This window comes from Camelus bactrianus, chromosome 5 (genome assembly GCF_048773025.1).
Source record: "Camelus bactrianus isolate YW-2024 breed Bactrian camel chromosome 5, ASM4877302v1, whole genome shotgun sequence".
NCBI lineage: Eukaryota > Metazoa > Chordata > Mammalia > Artiodactyla > Camelidae > Camelus > Camelus bactrianus.
The window spans coordinates 32,634,838-32,655,839 of record NC_133543.1 but is presented as its reverse complement, the minus strand read 5'-3'; the positions used below and the strand labels follow the sequence as shown (position 1 = coordinate 32,655,839).

The 21,002-nt window shown below is 35.5% G+C and overlaps 1 long non-coding RNA gene across 1 annotated transcript in view; it reads right to left on the bottom strand.

Annotated features, from left to right (window-relative positions):
- The window catches only part of LOC105083375 (uncharacterized), a 231,078-nt gene that overhangs the window by 126,725 nt on the left and 83,351 nt on the right, over window positions 1–21,002 (bottom strand). Inside the window, exon 2 of the long non-coding RNA XR_006721152.2 lies at window positions 13,865–13,949. This is a non-coding gene — a long non-coding RNA (uncharacterized LOC105083375). The remainder of the gene's footprint in view (window positions 1–13,864; window positions 13,950–21,002) is intronic.

The following is a 21,002-nucleotide window of genomic DNA, read 5'->3' as shown; positions in this document are numbered from 1 at the left end:
GTCACACTGTCTTCCTGACACAAGTGAGCATAATCCAAAAACAAAAGCCATACTCAACATATGATTTTTTTCATATTAAAATTTAAGGAGGAATTTCTTGCTATTATACCCTCATCTCCTACCTTTGAAAAAACCTCTCCTCTTCCACATCCATATAGAAAAATCTGTGTGTTTTTCAGCTTATATATATTGGTAGTCCTCATTCTAGGTATTTTTCTGCTCTGGCTCCAGAAATTTGTGAATAGCCTCTAATCCCAAAGTTATTATGCTGTTCCCAAACCATATCATCAGTTCTGATCCCCCTGGTAAATATCATGTCCCCTGGCTGCCTCTCTTACCACCTGGTCACTTGTGTGTCCTTGCCCACACAGCTGCACTGCAAGCTATCAGACATGGACCAAACCAGGAAATCTAGAAAAAGGGCTCATTGCAGACATGCAGAGAGAAATACCAAGAGACGGGGAATCTTATGAAGGTCAATGATACAATGGAGACATAACTTTGAGACACCTTCAACTCTAGCCCTCAGAATGGATTAAATTATGTATTGAGTAAACTTAAACAAAATAGCTTATGGAACCCTTTTTTTTTCTTTATCAGCTGATAGCTCTCACTCCCTACCTGAGCCCTAAGACTATGTTGTACCTTTATTTTGAACTTACCAAATTCTGTCTAGTGTGTATGGCTATTTTTGGAGGTGTATCACACTACTCAACTATTCTTGGGGCCTATTAAAAACAAAACAAAACAAAAAAAGGAAAGTGCGCTGAGTCCTAAACTATAATAAAATGAAATGATATTTGGAGAAATACCATGACTTCTCCGTCCTTTTTGTCCTCCGGTCTCCCACCAGTAACTATAATTGGCTACACTTTTCTGGAATTCCAGTGGACAAAGGAGCCTGGGAAATGTAGTATGCAAGGATCAGCTGTTTTGTTCATAGAGCAGAGCATGAGAAAGGCATAAAATGGATATGAGAATGACTTAGCAAAATGTCATAAATGATAACTTCTTATTAACCACAGATAGTAGATACAAGAAAACATTACTGAAATAGAATCTTCACTCATTTTCTTACCAGCCCTGTGGTATTCTAAAGCCCACCACCACTCAGCTCGAGTCTGGGGATATTTTCTGAAATGTGTATCGGATCGTATCAGCCCTCCCAGTGTAACATCCTTCAATTAATTCTGATGCTTTATGACATACATCTTAGTTTATATAGTTTATCACACAGAAACATTGTGCATTATGCACCTTTCACCTCTAGCACCTTCTTCTCACCACCAAAATATACCCCCGGCCCAACCTAAACTGTTCAAATTTTAGAATGCTTCAAGCTTTTGCAGACCACTATGTCTCACATGGGTTTTTCTGCTTGAAATGCTAGTAACCTCTCACCGCCCACCACCACCAGAGCCATCAACGTCTTTTTTTCATTAGAATAACTCTTATATCCTTTAAAACTTAATTTAATCTCCATATGCCTTGTATGACTAGGGGTCTCTTCATGTTCCTCTTGAGCTGTGAGTGTACCTCTTGATACATTTCATTGTAACAATTGTTTATATTTGATATCCAGGACCCCTGGCAGGATTTTAAGTACATCAAAGCTGAGGATTGTAACTTCCCAATTTTGAACTAATGCCTATCACATAGCAGGGAACAATAAAACATTGTGGAATCCTAAATGAATGAATGAGTAATCTCTTCTTTGACCACATTTGGTAACAGCATAGTCATTTTATACATCCTACTATGAAGATACTCAACAAAATGAAGGGAAATTTCATTTTGCCATCTATAATGTAAGTGGAAGTTGCTCCTCAAAGATATTTTTAAGCAGTAACTAAGATATCTCAGAATGGTCTCCTCAAAATGAAAATAGATTTAGTCCATTTCTTTCTCATCATGCATTCCTTTTTAACATAATCTGTTCCCTCTTTACGTAAATGTTGCTACTCTTCACTAAGGTTTTACACAGCTGTGTCCTGGATTTGAATTTCCCTTGATGACCCTGTTCTAATGTTGCTGTTCTTGTTTGTTTTCAGAATAATTTGTTTCACACTTAATTTGCATGTTTTTTCCCTAATTTCATGAGTTTGAACAAGAGTATAGTTTTCTGGCCTCATACGACAAGTCAGCAGGATAATGTACTGTACTTAAAAATTATGTTTTGTTTTGTTTTTCCCTAAACAAGTGCCAAAGATATTTGCCCTGGGTAACTCTCTTTTTTAAAATGTATATTACTCAACTAATAGCAAGGAAATTCCTAAGTAAGAAATTTGAATGAAAGAGAGAAAGAAGGAAAGAAGAAGGAAGGGAGGAAGAGTGGGGTGAGGGAGGAAGGGGGAGGTAGGGGAAGGCAAAGCAAATAATGTCTTTTCTCATTTATGTTTGTCATTTTTAACCATAAGGACCTTCATAGTAATACCTTTAAGTGTGTTAACACTAAACCTCAGAAATTAATTGAAATCAGGATCCTCCAGAGGGTAGATATAAAATACAGTGTCCAAAGGCAGATATAGTGAGAAAACTAAGGATATGTTTGTCTCAGCATCTGAATGAGGAATGCTACTGTAAAAGGCTATCAGAAAAAATAAAAGGGCATTCAGGTTGTGTGACTGATGCAATTTGAGCCAGTCTAAATAATATACTAATCCAGAGATAAATCATTTCAGTTGTTTTAAAATAGTCTATGAAAAAGCTGACAATCATTTCTGTTATCTCTATTTGTTTCTGCATGGCATAAATAATATACATATGTATGTATCATTTTTAGTGGAAGAGTTTCAAACATATGCAAAAGTATAAGGGATAATATGATAATCATTTACATACCCATCATTCAAATCCAACAATCACTGGCATTACTCTGTATCTCTCCATTCCCCCACTTCCCTTGTCATTGATAATGTTATGTAGCTGGAGTGTTTTAAAGCAAATTCCAGACATCATGTAATTTTACCCATAAGGTCAAAATGTATTTCTAAAAGATAGGAATCCTTTAAAAAATAACCACATGAAATAACATGAAACACCTAAATAATTAAACAACCACTTCTTAATATCATCATTATCCAGTCCACACTTAATTTTCCCTAAACTATTTCTTAAATGGTGTGTTCAAATCAGAATACAAACAAGATCTATACTTGTTACTTGGTTAAAATGTCTCCTAAGCCTTCTGTAATCTTCAACTGTTGATCCTTTGCTTGTTTTAAAAAAAAAAAAACAAAAAGTGGGTCATTTTTCATGTTGAATTTCTCTTCCTCTTGATGTGACTGATTATTTCCCAATATTGTCACTTAACCGCTTCTTCATCTCCAGGTATAAACTGATAGAGTTTTGAATATATTTGTATGAATATTTTTGGTGGTATTTGTGAAGCAAAAACACATCATGGCTGGTGCTGCCCGTTCCCTGTTGTACCAACTGCTTGATATCCAATGGTCCATTTGTACTGTGTTTTTGATAAACTGATGTTTAGTGAAGTCTTATCAGTGGATTCAGGTGCTGTCAGCCCTATGCATCTATTATAAACATCCCATCAAAATATTTACCCATGTTTGGAAAAATATTACATAGCTAATTATTCTATTGGAGGTTACAAAACAGTGATTTAAAAATTGTTTTTTTTTTTAACTTGTGGAATTCCCTCTTACAATACAAATCTTCATTTCTTTGAAACATATTCTGGGGTAAACTGGGATGAAACTGGTGGGCATTCATGTTGGGCTAAGTGAAAATATTTCATCATATTTTTCTTTATGTTATATACTTGTGATAAGAACAAATGCAAAAAATTCAGGGAGGTATTAAATGTTAAGTTTTTAAACTTTTGGATAGACTCATAAAATACTTGTGAGAAAGTTGAGCTTGCTTCTATAACTTTTCGTTAACTAAACTTTTTTTTTAGTTGAAGAAAATTATAGATACACATGAAGTTGTAAGTAATAATACACAGAAATTCCTTGTTCCCTTTACTGAGTTTTCCATCAGGGTATCATCTTGCAAAACCATAGTACCATATCACAACCAGGATACTGACCCTGATACATCCAAATACAGAACATTTCTATCACTGCAAAAATTAATCATGTTTCTCTTTATAGTCTCCATCCCCACATTTTAAAACCATGGTAACCACTAATCTGTTCTCTAGTTGTATAATTTTGTCATTTCAAACATGTTATGTAAACAAAATCATTCAGTATGTAATTTTGGGGGATTGGCATTTTTCATTCAGTATAACTCTCTGTAAATTCACCCAAGTTGTTCTGTGTGTCAACAGTTCACTCCTCTTTAATTTCTCAGTAGTATTTCATGTACCTAAGACTACTTAGCCACTCATCCACTAAAGGACATCTTGGTTGCTTCCAGGATTTGGCTATTATGAATAAAAATGCTATGAACATTTGTGTAGAGGTCTTTGTGTAAATACAAGTTTTTTATTTCTTGAGGATAAATGCCCAGAAGTGCAATTGCTGGGTTGTATGATGTTTGCATGTTCAATTTCCTTAAGAAACTACTGAACTCTTTTACAGTGTTGGCTGAACCATTTTACATTCTCATCACCAGTGTATGAGTGATCCGATTTCTCCTCATCTTCATGAGTAACTAGTTTTATCACTATTTTTAAATTTCAATCTTGTATTTTTAATTTGCATTTCCCAAATGGCTAATTATGCTGAACACTACTGAATGAACGTATTTGCCATCTATATATCCTCTTCAGTGAAATGTCTGATCACGTCTTTTGCCTATTTTCTAACTGGATTGCTTGGCTTTTTACTGTTAAATTTTGAGAGTTCTTTACATGTTCTAGAGGGTATTCTTGCATAAGATACTCGGCTTGCAAATATTTTCTCCAAGTCTGTAGCTTGTTTTTTTCATCCTCTTAAAGCATCTTTTGCAGAGCAGAAGTAATTTTGGTGAAATCCAATTAATTCATTTCTTCTTCTACAGATGATGCTTCTAGATCCCAAATATTTTCTCCTATGATTCTTTTCCAAGAAGTTTATAATTTTATGGTTGCATTTAAGTCAATGATGTATTTTAAGACAAGTTTTATAAAAGATGTTAGGTTTTGCCTTTGGATGTCCAATTGCTCCAGCACCTTTTATTGAAAAGGCTATCCTTTCTCCATGAAGTTGCTTTTGCATCTTTTAAAAAATCAGTTGCACATATTTGTGTGGATCTAATTCTGGGGTCTTTGTTGTGTTCCATTGATCTATGCATATCTTCACCGATGCCACACAGTCCTGAAAACTTTATATAATAATTTTTGAAATTCAGTAGACTGATTCCTCCCTTTTCATTTTTCTTTTTAAAATTATGTTAACTAGTCTAGTTCCTTTGTCATTCCATATAAATTTCACAAGAATCTTCTCCATATCTACAAAATAATTGTGTTGGTATTTTAATTACAATTGCATTAAACCTATATATCAATTTGAAGACAACTGAAATCTTTACTATGTTGAGTCTTCCAATCCATGAACACAGTATACCTATTTATTTCAATCTTTGATTTCTTTCACCAGCAAGTTATATTTTTCAGCATATAAGTCCTGTACATATTGCTTCAGATTCAAATGTAAGTATTTTTCTCTTTTTTTGATCAATTAATTGTAAATGGCATTGCATTTTTATTTTTGGTGTCCAATGTGTTCATTGTTAGCATATAGAAAACCAATTCCTTTTTGGTTATCATGTTTATCTTGTATCCTGCTAACTTGCTGAACTCACTTATTTTCTGGGATTTTTTTTTTTTTTTTAGTAGCATTTTAGGGATTTTCTGTGTAGACAATCATGTCATCTACAAATAGGAAAAAGTCTTATGTCTTCCTTTCCAAACTGTTTGACATTTATTTCTTTGCTAACCTTATTGCACTGGCTAGGACTTCCAGCACCATGTTGAACAGTAATAGTGAAGGCAGATATGCTTGCCTTGTTCCTGATCATAGGGGAAAGCAGTCTAATTCTTCATTGTTAAGTATTGGCTGTAGGTTTCTATAGGTGCTCTTTATCAAATTGAAGAAATTCCCCTTTATTCCTATTTTTCTAAGAGTTTTTGTCATGAACAGGTGTTGAATTTTGTCAAGTGTTTTTTCTGTATCAATTGATATGATCACTTTTTGTTTTCTTTTTTACCCTGTTAATACAGCAGATTACGTTAATAGTTTTTTAATGTTGAAGCCATCTTACATCACTGTCATAAACCCCACTTAGTCACGGCATATATATATATATATATATTTATATATTGCCTTATGCTGTTTTCTAATGTTATGTTAAGGACTTTGGTGTCTGACTCATGAGGGATATCAGGCTGTAGTTTTCTTTTTTCTTTACTGTCTTTGTCTAGTTTTGGTGCTAGTGTAATAATAGCTTCATAAAATGAATTGGTCTGTATCTGCATCTTCTTTTTTGGAAGACGTTGTATATAATTTGTGCTAATTCTTTTTTAAATATTCAGCGGAATTCCCCAGGGAAATGATTTGGGCCTGGCAATTTCTCCTTCATGAGTTTCAAAATTATGGTTTTAATTTTCTTAATAGTTATAGGACTATTCAAATTATCTATCTCATATTTGGTAATTTGTGGTAGTTTGCGCTGTTCAAGAAATTGGTCCATTTCATCTAAGTCACCAAATTTATCTGGGTGTAGTTATTCATAGCATTCTTTTTTTTTATATATCTACAGGGTCTGTAGTGATATCCTCTGTTTATTACTGACATTGGTAATTTGTGTCTTCTCTCTTTTTTGATAGTTGGTAAATTTTATTGATCTTTGCAAAAACCAGGTTTTTGTTTCATTGTTTTTCTCCTTTCCATTTCATTTATCTCTGCTCTTATTTTTATTATTTCCTCCCATCACTTGCTATAGGTATATTTGATCTTCTCTTTCTAAATTCTTAAAGTAGGAGTTGAAATTATTGATTTGAAACTTTTCCTATCCCATGTAAGTGTTTAGTGCTATAAATTTCCCTATCACTACTGTTTTAGCTGTGTCACACAAATGTTTGGTATACTGTGTTTCCTTTTTTATTCAGCTTGGTATTTTTTATTTTCCTTGAGACTTTCTTCTTGGCCCACAAATTATTTATTTATTTACATTTATTTATTTTTTTAACATTTTTTTATTGAGTTATAGTCAGTTTACAAAGTTGTGTCAATTTCCAGTGTAGAGCACAATTTTTCAGTTATACATGAACATACATATATTCATTGTCACATTCTTTTTGGCTGTGAGCCACCACAAGATCTTGTATATATTTCCCTGTGCCATACAGTATAATCTTGTTTATCTATTCTGCATATGCCTGTCAGTATCTACAAATTTCAAACTCCCAGTCTGTCCCTCACAAATTATTTAGAAGTCTGCTATTTAGTTTCCAAGTATTTACAGAGTTTCCTATTATTTTCCTGTTTTTTACTTCTAGTTTGATTTTATCTGGGTCAGAGAACAAATTTTGTATAATTTCAATTCTTTTAATATTGTTGAGATCTGTTTTATGGCCTAGAATATACTTTTCTGCTCTGACCTATTCCTCTTGTCCTAGTAGGATTCCAATAATATAAATGTTAGGTCATTAGGTGTAGTCCCAGAGGCGCTTAAGTCTCTCTTAGATTTTTTTTTTTCCAGTCTACTTTTCTCCATTGTTCAGATTGGGAAGTTTTTATTGTCCATATTCAACTTCACTGATTTTTTCCTCTATCCCCTCCCTTCTGCTGTTGAGCTCATTCATTGTTTTTAATCTAATGTTATTTTCAATTCTAAATTTCTCTTTGGTTTTTCTTCTGTATTCTATTTATATGCTGAAACTTTTAATTTCTTTATTAAGACTTTTTTTTTAAAATTTGTTTCATCTCTGTGTTTAATTGGTCTTGAAACATTTTTTATGATGGCTGCTTTAAAATCTTTGTTAAATAACTAACATCTCTGTCTTCTTGGTATTGATATTTATTAATTGTCTTTTTCATCCTAGCTGAGATTTGCCTGGATCTCGGTAAGATGAGTAATTTTTTGTTGAGCCTGGACTTTTGGAGCATCATGTTATGAAACTCTGGAGATTACTTAAATCTTTGATTTCTGCTGCCTTCTTCTCATGCCACTCCAGCAAGGGAGTATGAGGCACACTGCATCACTCCCAGGATAGTAGTCCTGATCCCCTACTCAGCCTCTGTTCACACTCAAGGGGGTTTGAAATGACACAGCGCCCAGATGGTATCACTGGAATCCCAGTGGGGAGCTAGAACTCCCACTCCTGCCCAGGAGTACCAGAGAGCACTTCTCTAACTTTTTAAATTACACCTATACCTAAATTTATATAAGCACACCCCAGTCTAGACACTTTAATAATGATATCTTCAAATCATTAATAGTCATCTCTCATAAAAAGTATCACAAACAGATGTTACAATTTTAAAATCAACTTTTCAAACCGTTCAAAAATTAAAACAGTTAAAAATTACAGTTAGTGAACCTGAAACCTCTTCCATTGATTGGTAAACGTAATGCTGAAATTTCTTATAATCATTTTAAATCCAACAGAATTTTTTCCCATCAAGATTCAATTTATGAATGTATGTATTATTAGAGCTAGCAGGGACATCAAAAAAGTGCACAACCAATCCACAATAAGATAGATGTACTCACTATATGTAAAATAACAATGTAGGGTCACCCGCCTCAGCTCTGACTACCCAGAGTCACCTCCTCAATGCCACTCAACCGAGTTCCCACCCCAGGCACTACTGGGGCTACACAGCTTCCTCCCTGGAAACCTGAAGGAAGTTCCGAAAGATCTTTATTCAAAACGGACTCAGTGAGTGCTGCAGCCAGCTGCTGAAGTCATTGTGTGGCATCTGCACTGCTGAGCGTGGGCACCAGGGCAAAGGCGCAGACACTGGATGTTACTCTCCTGCTGACCATCTGCGGGCTTTCACTATCACACCCAGTTCTGCATGGTGTTTAAGGCCACAGATAGACAGCCTATGGGCAGCAGGCCAAGAAGTCTAGCTATTCTGGTCCTGACCAGACAGAGGCCCACCAGTCTGTGCTGTACAGAGCACACAGGGCTCCACCAGATTATGTAACTTCATGTGCCAAAATCTATACACAATCTGAAAACATGCCATTTTTTTTTCTGACATGACAGAACGCTCATCTCACATGACAGAACGCAAGCAGAGAGTAAACTTTTAAAAAACAAATATCATTTTCCTACTGATAGTATGATAATTCATGGGCATTAAAATCCTCAAAACGTCATGGTGATGGAATACTTAGAAACCTTTCAAGATTTGATAAGGAAAAGACAGCTATTGGCCAGACCCATCGCACTAATTAGCCAATATCGTGGGAAGCATTGAGCATTCTAATAACCTTAGTCACTGAGCAGATCATTGTTTTCCCAAGTAGTGTCAAGTACTGCTTAGCTAGTTACAAAACTATCACTTCAGCATGCCTATCACATGACCTTCTCAACTGAGCAGATAATTGACCCTCTCTCTCTCAAACAGGGGCTCTTGGCATTTCTAGGCTGTCAACAAAGTTTCCAGGGGTGCACCTTGAACAAAAAAAATGCTAAAGACATTTCATTGTATTTTTGTATTTTTCATAAAGCTAATAATTAAAATGTTTGACATTATATTTTCTACTTATTTTTCAAAAATTTATTCTGCTGATAAATGAGAGAATTATAACAGGCAGTGTTACATTTTCATTGCTCTTTTCATTAAACAGAAAATTGCTCACCCTATGTCAGTCCTTATTTTTATTTAATTTTACTGGCCTATAATGTCAGGGAGCCACGTTACAAAATAACTATTGCTGTTTCTTTTGCACACAATTCAGAAATATATTTCAAAATTAATTTTCTAAACTCAAGAATAAAAAGAATAGGCTAAAAGATGTAACAACTAAAAGATGGAAGTCAAAGAGCATCATTTACAGGTTGTTTTAATATTTAAAAATAGCAAAGCTGTTGTGTGAAAAGTGTCTATAAAAATATAGGTGAAACAAAAGGTAAAACAAAAGCATCATGAGGCCCAGCCTGCTGGATGGCCTGACATGTCACTGTGTGCCAAATGGCTGGTGTTTACTGCAAATGCACAAGCTGGTGCATCCTTGTTAGCATGTTAAGGCGACCGGATTTCCACCCTGGCATTCCTTCAGAGGGGGCCTGCTGGCAGCTATATAGAACAGATTAATTCTCACTTTGTTTTTAATTTTAATTGTCACTAACTACACCTCCACCCTCTGACTTAGCATCTCAGTATTAACTTACAAGCATGCAACAAGAACTTAATCAAGGAATGTTTGGGGACTTATTTTCCAACAGCTGAGGTACTGAAGGTGAGGTTAGAGCAAACACTTGCTAGCGTGGGAGAGTAATTAGGTTCCAATGGAGGGTACAGAACTGCAGTGTTAGCCAAAGCTGCTCATTGCTGGTGCTTCATATCAGTTAATGAAAATATATGTATATTACACCACAGGAGTATATTGGATTGAGGGTTCTTGCTTAAGAATACAGACTGGGGCTCTCTTGTTAGCACTGTTGCTACCTTTGAAGCTGACAGGTGACTTGTTCCAGAATATGCTATTCCTTTTGTCTTTTCCTCCTCCTCCTCCTTCAACTATTACCTGCCTCTGCTATAAAGCCATTTTCAAGAGGCATCTTTGACCTAAGCAAGAAATAATCCTCCTTCTGTATATCATGAATTACAGACCATAAAGGGGTAATTATTTACTTATAAAAAGCAGTGAAATATCAACAAAAGAAAACAGGAGTCTGTTGAGAGACAAGATTAGTCCTAAGTCTCCTGCTATCCAGCTAGATAACTTTTTTTTTTAATATTTTCTTTCATATAAGAATAATATTATGTACAGTTATATAATGTATTAATTATATATAGTTATACATATTAAAGCTAAAAATGTAGATTACACTCTACGTATCAAAGCTTGATGATTTTTTGTTTGCTTTTTTGTTCTTTTTTTAAACATTTTTTATTGAGTTATACTCATTTTACAATGTTGTGTCAAATTCCAGTGTAGAGCACAATTTTTCAGTTATACATTAACATACATATACTCATTGTCACATTTTTTTTTCGCTGTGAGCTACCACAAAGATCTTGTGTATATTTCCCTGTGCTATACAGTATAATCTTGTTTATCTATTCTACATTTTGAAATCCCAGTCTGTCCCTTCCCACCCTCAACCCCCTTGGCAACCACAAGTTTGTATTCTATGCTTATGAGTCTGTTTCTATTTTGTATTTATGTTTGTTTTTTTTTTTAAGATTCAGCTGGATAACTTTAGACATGCTTCCATTTCCATTAATGGACAATGGTACCAATATTTGTCCTAGATTTCCCACAAGGTGATTGTGAGAAATATATTTCTCTTTTACTATTATAATTTATTCATCTAAATTAAATGTTTATTAATATTTTAAAGTATGGAACTTCTAAACAGGAATTTTTTTCCCTTTAAAAAGTAGAATATTATCTCCTTTTAATTTGGGGGCTATAATCGATAGTTCTAATCAGATCTCTGCATTATAAAGTCAAGGACCACTGAGGTCTAGATCAGTGAATTTTCAAGGATCAGCACATTATCTTCACTGGGAATGTGAACACATGGCCCTCACCCCAGAACTGCTAAGTCAATAATCTCTTGGGGTAGGGTCCACCCAGGAATCTGTATTTTTAACAAGCCCAACAGGTGATTCCAAAATCACACAAGCTTGAGAAGCATGGGTCTAGACTGCCTACTGGCAGAGGACAGAGTATAGAGGCAGAGCCTGGACGGGATTAAATTCCACAGTCCCTGAATTCTAAACCAGATCTCTTTTAACTACACAAATGTAAAACATCCTTATTGTCTAGACCACAATTTGAATTTTACATTGGCTCTTTGGTTTTGTAAAGCGTTGCTGTTACGGAGACCATAAAGAAAAAACATTTTGTTTGCTTATTGTTATAGCTTTTACATATGTTATCTGTATGATTCCTCAAATAAAAGAAACACTTTTACATTCTTGCAGGCATAACCCTAAACCATAACTTTCTAGGTTTAGTGCATTCTTACACAAAGTCAGAGGTCCCAGTTGCTCTATTCGAATTTGACAAAAGATTCAATGAAGGCAAGAAGAGACTCATGTTTCAAGCCTTCTGTTAACAAGATTCTAAGCCACTGAAGTAAATGGTGTAGCTATCCTTAAAAAAATGCCAAAATGAGATAATTTCATATGAACAAACATATCCTTATCTCAGCAAGCAGTTTGCAATGACTAAAACAATCTCTCTCTCCCTTTTTTCTTTTTCGCTAATGCTCAGAAGCTTTTTTTGCTTTGATTTTATTTATTTATTTTTATATATTTATATATATATAAATAAAATTTTTTTTTATTGAAGCATAGTGAGTTTACAACGTTGTGTCAATTTCTGGTGTACAGCATAATGTCCCAGTCATACAGGAACATACATATATTTGTTTTCATATTGTTTTTCACTATAAGTTACCGTAAGATATTGAATATAGTTCCTTGTGCTATACAGTATGAACTTACTGTTTACATATTTTATATATATTAGTTAGTATCTACAAATCTTGAACTTGTAATTTATCCCTTCCCACCCTCCTCCCCCCAGTAACCATAAGTTTGTTTTCTATGTCTGTGAGTATGTTTATGTTTTGTAAATAAGTTCAATTGTCTTTTTTTTTTTTTTTAGATTCCACATATAAGTGATATCATATGGTATTATTCTTTCTCTTTCTGGCTTACTTTACTTAGAATGACAATCTCCAGGTCCATCCATGTATTTTTATGTCTGAGTAGTATTCCATTCTATAAATATACCACAACTTCTTTATTCAGTCATCTACCAATGTACTGACAAGGGCTTAATTTCCAGAATATATAAATAGCTCTTACAACTTAACAATAATAAAAAACAAACCACCCAATCCAAAAATGAGCAGAAGACATAAACAAGCAATTCTTCATTGAAGACAGACAAATGGCCAATAGACACATGAAAAAATGCTCACTATCACTAATTATCAGAGAAATGCAAATCAAAACTACAATAAGGTATCACCTCACACCAGTCAGCATGGCCGTCATTCGAAAGTCCACAAATGATAAATGCTGGAGAGGGTGTGGAGAAAATGTAACCCTCCTACACTGTTCATGTAAATGTAGTTTGGTGCAGCCATTATGGAAAACAGTATGGAGATTCCTGAAAATAGACTTACCATATGATCCAGAAATCCCACTACTGGGCAGATATCTGGAGGGGACCTTTATTCAAAAAGATACATGCACCCCAATGTTCATAGCAGCACTATTTACAATAGCTAGGACATGGAAACAACCTAAATCTCTTCCTCTTTTTATTGAAATGTTTTGAAGTGGAATTGGCTGGGAAAATAAGCAAGAGTTCTGTTCCTCTTGGAGCCACTTGATCACTAAAAAGTGACCAACTTTTAGAATACGTAGCTTTGGTGATGGTTTTAAATTATAGGTAAGCCCAAAATATTGCTTCCTTCTGCCCTAAAACTAGTCAGATAAGACTAGAGGAGCTGGAACCTGGGCCAGTCCCCTCATTGCCAACAGTCTTGTCTTGCAACTTCAGTATTCAGAATTAGTACTATTGTTTTCTTTATATGTATTACTATTTTAAAAATTCAAGAAGCACTGCAATAAAAAAAAAAGAAGAAGAAGAAGATACTGGTTTCCTTTCTTCACTATTTCAAGAAAGTTGAAAAAAAAAACCCCAGGCTTTTTCTCTTCACCATCAAAAGTAAGAAATGAAGAAAACTATATATATAGCATTTACCTACCTCAAGATGTTGACATTCTAAATTCCAATTTTCTTACTTCTTTAACTTCCCCTCATCATGCTGTCTTCTGTCATTGCAAGGCACACTATCAGAAACAAAATAGAAAAACAACTGCTTAAGGATTCATTATGTACTAGAGATTGTGTCTAATCAAATTGCTTAAATTCTTTTTCAAATAAAAATCATATTTACCAGGAACCTGACCTAAGTATTTTGAGGAGAATTTAAAAATTACAAATCAAATATCAAAATAGACATAAAATGATTATATAAATACTACATCATTCTAAGCATTCATAATATAATTCCCTCTTTCTAGGGTATTCAAGTGAAACACAAAGATACTACATAGCTCAATAATAAAAATAACTCAACACAAGAATAAAGAAATGGAGGATGCACTCCAGTAAGACAATAACAAGTAAACATTTTCAATCAATTTAATTATCAGCTTTTTTCATTGCACCAAATTACACCCTGGTATTTGGGCTTATAAAAAGTAAAATGGCCTAAAATCTAGAATAATGGAAATCAGATGTGATTGGTTTGAAAAAGCCATGAGGAAACCAAATTATTTAGCAGAGGTAGAAAAAAAAAAAAAAAACAATCTAATCAATAATATGAAGAGATTCTCGTTAGATCAATAGTGTATCATATTCAGGGCCAGCCCCTAAACAAAGCCACAAGGAGGCCAAATTTGCCATTGCCCTTTTTCTGGCCCTTGGTGACTGCTGATCATCCAGGGACTTTACATGATGGTTCTCACTGGATATCCATGTAGTAATCAGAACACTTTGTCAGCATGTGACAGAAAATCAACTCAAATAACTGTAAGAACAACAATTATTTTGGGGGGGAGAGGGCCCAAAGAATAAACATACTAAGGGTAGAGTTAGTTTTAACATTGCTGGTTTCAAGAGTTTACATGTATTTGTCATCCCTTTTACTTTGCCCCCATCTCAGCTCTGTTTTACCCTGAGTTGACTTTATTTTCACATAGGCTCTTCTGTCATGATGACAAGATGGCTTCCAGAAGCTCTAGGCTCTGTGTGACCTCTCAACAACTGTAACACAGACTCCTCATTCAGCTTCTTTTGCCCAACTGGCTGGTTATAAATTACACACTCACTGCTCAACAAATCACTGTGGCCACAAATGTCATGATTTTATTGAGCAAAACTATGTCAAGATTTCCCCTAGAACCAGGGGCTGTGAAACTCAACCAAATGAAGTAGGATAGGGGAGAGTTGTTATTTTTGTTGTTGTTTTCTGAAAATCAGGATGATTTTCATAAAAAAAAAAAAAAAAAAAAGAGGGGGAATAACAGCTAGACCAAAACAAGTGTCCACTAAAGCCTACCGTTTTGAAGAGTGATCCACAGTTCAACTCTTCCTTACCTCCCCACTTCTCAACAGAAGAAAGTCTTATATTTCATGCTCCACAATGTTCCCAAGGGAATAAACTTCTTCAAGTATAAACTGTACCATCATGGCTTCAATATCATAGCCTGGGAAATTCAGGAATGATGGCACGGGTCCCTTGGTCTTCCTCACTATCACCTCTGCTTGAGAACTCCCAGTGATGATGAGCACTAGTACCGCTGAGTAGATGTACTTCAAATTTACTTTTCTATCTTGAGCTGGCATCTGCCCTTTTATGGGTTTTCCATTGGTTCTAATTTCTTCTTCTAGAGCTATCCAAATTATGTCCATCATATGTTCTAGATAGTAGATCTTCATATGTTTAAAGTCAGGTTTGTTCGACTGCTGTGCATATAATATGATTTCCAGAAATTTGACACCCAACTATTTCTTTATGTTCACTTTGTCTCCAACTATTATACTACTCTTTTTCTCCTGAACTTCATTTTGGTTGAACCTTAGATTGGAAGATTTTTTAATTGTTGCTGTTATTTATTTTGTTGGTTTGTTTCATTTATATAGTCTCTGAAAGTCAAGGAAGTAAAAGTTCAACCAACGTGAAGCAACAAATTCTCTTTATATCATTACTCACACCTAGAGGCTTCTTACCCTAGACAGCAACAGAAGCATACCAACTTCAGCTGTGGAACAAAAATATTCTCTATTCCTGTATCTTTTTCTCTCTTGTTTCATCTATCAGATTGTTTTGCTCCAAAACAAATAAACAAGTAATTTGAGTCTTATAGAGAGTATACACTTTGTAATCTTGGAGTCCACAAAAAAATGTATTTACTGCAGCAAATGGTTGGATTCCTGCTTGTGTGCCATGGGAACTGAATTTCTGCCCTAATGTTTTGGCACATCTTCAGTATACTTACCTCTGTAGGAGTGGTGTGTATCCACAATTATGTTATTTGAAAAGAATCTTTGTACTGGAAAATCCCATTGAGATGTAGCATCGCGTTTCCAAGGGTGTCTTGGGACAAGAAAGAATGGGGCAGTAATGTACAACCACTTGGTTACATCATTCATACCAGAGAAATTATTATCCAACTGCTGACGGGGAACACTTGTACTTCTCTATTATCAAAGATTTTGCAGAACTGCTCAGCCCCTCTATTCATTTCATTCCAGCTGTTCTAACACAAGGAATGAAACAGATTGTTTCATTCTCTAAGTGTACATTAAAAAGGACAATGCCATCATTTGGGAGGAGAGGGGGCTTTTGAAGGGGTTTTTGCTCAATTCGGACTGTGTGTGGAGCAAGCTCACTGCCTTATAACAAAAGCATAAAACTCAGCGGTGACAGGCAAGTCAAAGGCTAAAGAATTCGTTAAAAGGAAGAAGCCTTAAATGTTCAGCCATAAACAACAAACGACATCAGAAAGGAAGCAGGGAAAAGGTAAAGGAGACCGTGAGAAGGAATGTGCCCTGGCTCAGCACTGCATCCTTTTATGATCCTTTGGGAAAACTCATTCGTAGGGCTCCAACGGCTCTTTCCTGAATTTGTCCTACATCAAAGAGCCACAAGCTTGTTCGTGCTTGAGCTTGTTTTTAGTACCTTTTAAGTGTGCATAGATTTAATATTTTCTATCAAAAAAACTCAAATTTGTTTTATGTCAATTGTCTGGTACTTTCTTGCCATATGAGCTTGAAGTATAAACCTTGCCCTCTCCTTAGCAATCATCCATTTCTTCATATAGTATTCCTGCTTTATCTCACTTTGTGTATATACCACAAATATCCACCAGGCTTTCTTATTTTCCTTCATTCTTTTCACTTCCTACTCCTATTCTTCTTGAATGTCAAATATACAAGTACGTAACTTCCACTCCCTTTTTCCACACCAATGGTAGATGTTGCAAATTAATCATGGAAATCTTATGATATATGAATCATTTCCAATATGTATTCAAGAAGTTACCACCAAAAGAGAAGAACTGAAAAGTAAAATGAAATGTATTTTTGCATCCTTGATCAGGATGCAAACTTAAAGAGGGTGTGAAAACGTAAGAATCTAGAAAGCTACCAAAATACTTCTTTGAATTTTGTAAAGAATTTTGTAAATCTCTATACTTGGTCCAACAGTGATGGAAAAGTTGACTGCCCAAATCAAGATCATTGTAGAGGCAAAATTTTATATTCATTTTGGCTCATCTTTTACTCCTCAAATATACAGAGATTTAGTACTTGAGGATTCCTATTGATTTTTGAAAGTCATTGTTTTCATAGGAATAAAAAGTAAACAATTGTAAATTATGGAATATGGTATAATGTCTGCATTTGCCTCCTTCCCCACCCCCAGCCCCAGCCCCACCCCCAGCTCACATTCCATCGTCAAGACCTGAGCTGGTGTCAGCCAGGGGACTTGGTTTCACTTGTGAGAGGAGGGAGACACTGTTAGAAGCTGTTACTTCTATACAGAAAGTTCTCCTTGGGGGTGGCTTGCCTATGGGACCCATCTCATTCTACCCTCCACAATACTAATGGGGTCTGGGGTCTTCTTCCTTCTAATTAATAACAGACAAAAGCACTCCTTCAGGCTCACACATAATCAGGTTTAGTTCACAATGAATATACCGTATATAGCATTGGTTTCCATCTGAAATTACTAATAAGGATGTATTTTTCTAGCATTTTCTCTTTCTTTCATATACTCATTCATGCTGTGGAGATAAATGGCTATATTCAAGGATTTAGTCATCCTGACATAGTCACAACAAATATGACAATGTAGTCACATTAAAGTGGGTGCTTACAAGGTACGTATGGGAGGACATGGGGGAGAAGTATGTGAAGGTCTTCATCCTGGCTGGAAACTGAGAGAAGTATCAGGCAGTAAAGTTAGGCAAAGAGGACAGCCAGTCCCCAAATAAATCCCTAGGGAAGGCTCTCGATTTTCTGAGTTGGGTTTCATGATTATAAATACAGTATTGGTGTGGATACTCTCTCTGACACATTAAATCCCCAGCCTAAAGTACCTAAGAACTCAGTCTGAGCTGCCTGACTCTTGTTTCTAGATCAAACTGACTTACTCCTCCCGTTGTTTTCCTGCCAACAAAATCACCTCCTTAATATCTGTGGTCTGTGCTACACACACACACACAAATATTATTTAACAGAAACAAAAATTAATCTAAAACCTACCCAACTTTTCTTCAAATGATTATGAGTCACTTCTGGCTCCAATTTCTCGTGTTCCCTGAATTCTTCTTCACTGAATTGTTATTTCAGGCTCTACCTTTAAACCTGCCTTGGGCTTCTCAAAGCCCTTTCCTCCTAACCCCCTCCCACCTTACCAAAGCACCCACAAGCACACTACTAATTTTGTATTGTTTTGCTATGTTTAAAAAACTGTGGGTTTGTGAGTCACGGGGAAAGGGGTAATGTGTCAGCCAAGTACATTCAAGTCGCTTTTTAGACATTCCTGTCATTACATGCGATGGTGACCCCCTACCACTAGAAGAAGCTGTGTGTGCTGGGTTCTCAAGCAACCTGGTGAGACAACATCAGGATGAGGGAAATGTCCTTTCTACTATTAGTAGGTAGGGGATCCAGCATATTCACATACACATTAACTACCAAAAACTGCAGTCTTTTCACGTCTATCTGGACCACTGCTGCTTGAGGGTGTGGTAAGCAGACCCACCTTCCCTTTCCCACTGCAACCTTTCATGCCTTTTCACCTCAGTCTAAATTAGGAACTTTCCCTGTGAGGTGAGCAAGGCACTGTGGGTCATGTGAATAAAATGGGTTGGTTACGGGAAGAAAATGTTAGCAATTTTATTTGCGTGCTTTTAGCCTTTCAGTTCTATTGTCTGTGTCTTATTAACTGTATGTTTAAAAAAATAAACACCCAAACATACATTATGAAAGTGCAACCCCCAATTTTTTATGGCTTCAAAATAGTTGGAAGTCTCTGTTCTTCAACTGCTTTCTGATGACACGCATTTGGGGAATATGCTCAGGAGAGTGGCAGCTTCTCTTCCACTTTGTAGACACTCCCGTCCAGGAATGCCACCAGGCTGGGGGCCTTTCTGAGGGATTTTTTTCACCAGATCTACACAGTGCCACCATTTCTGCCTCTTTTATTGTGATGTCTCTCTCTCTTCCACCATCCCTCCTCCAATGTACCTTTGCTCAAGGAGCTGAGCAGAGCAAAAAGTAATAGCCTCTCTTTTGAGAGAAGTCTTGTGACTGAACGAGTATTGTATTCCCTCTCCTTGACCCCCTCCTGCTAACATTGAGGGAAACTGCCTGTTTTGAGGTACATTCCTGATCCGTGAGGCTAACAGGATCCTAAAGTGAATTATTTGCCATTTCTAACCCCGACGAGCTGGATTTTAAACCTAATGTTCCTATAACTTGACACAGTTCTTTCCCCTTCCCTAGTTCTGTTTCCAGACTGGAATGTCAGAAGCAGGAATTGCGGGATCTGCTTTATAATGGAATTTTCTACTCAGCGGGCACAGTACCTTACCTTTAGTAACTTCTGAGTGCATATTTGTGGATTTAGCAGGACTTACTTTAAGACAGTGCTTTAACTAATCTAAGGCGTTGGTTCTCCAACTTCAGCATGAATCAGACCCACCTGGAAAGCTTGTGAAAACACAGATTGCTGGACTCCAACCCCAGAGTTTCTGATCCAGTAGGTTTGGGGAGAGACCCTAGAATCTGCATCTTTTCTTTCAGATTCCCAGGTGGTACTGATTCTGCTGGTGGGGGTCCACATTCGAAGAACCACTGAGCAAAGAAGTGTGCTTTCTATCTTAATTGTGGTGGTGGTTTCATCTATCAAAATTCATCAAATTGTACATCTTAAATATATGCAGTTTACAGTAGAGGAATTATACCACAATAAAGATGTTAAAAAATAAAATAAAATAAAATAAAACTGCAAAAAAAAAAAAGTGTGATATTTATTCCCTGCAAGCATAGAAAAAAGGAACAATCTAGGAATAGAAAGATCAGACTAAATTTATATGTATTATTTTCCTTCTTATAACATGGCCTTGTTGTATTTCTAAGCATAGAGAATAAATTTTATTAAAACTCAAAGATACTGTATAGCACAGGGAACTATGTTCAGTATTTTGTAGTAACCTATAATGAAAAAGAATATGAAAACAAATATATGTACGTATATGTATGACTGAAACATTATGCTGTACTCCAGATATTGACACAACATTGTAAACTGACTATACTTCAATAGGAAAAAAAAAAAAACTCAAATAGTGAATAAATTTGGAATTACTTAAATTATGTATGCTGTTATTATATGATTAAATATAGATAATTAATTATTTGGCTCTATAGTCACAATTATAAGGGTGATGTTTATAAAGTATATAATTTAAAAATTATTTCCAAAGAGATAATCTTATTACTTTTGGACAAAAGCCTTTCAAATACTGTGTAATAATCTACATTTTACAAGTGAAGAAAAAGTTCAGAGAAGTTGAGTACGTTTGGCCAAAGCCAAACAAACCCTAAGAGTGAGGTTCATTTTGGCACCAGAGCGAGCTGTTTTCATTCTATTCTGTCTTCTACTCCACTTCTCTGTCTGATGTTTCAGTTTTGTGATATACTCGAGAATAACTAGAGTGTAAAACAAATATTAAATAGGCCATAATGAAGGGAATAAAGCTTGAACTGGAATTAGAGTACCTGAGTTCTACACTCACCTTTTCACTAATTAACTGGGAAAACTCAGG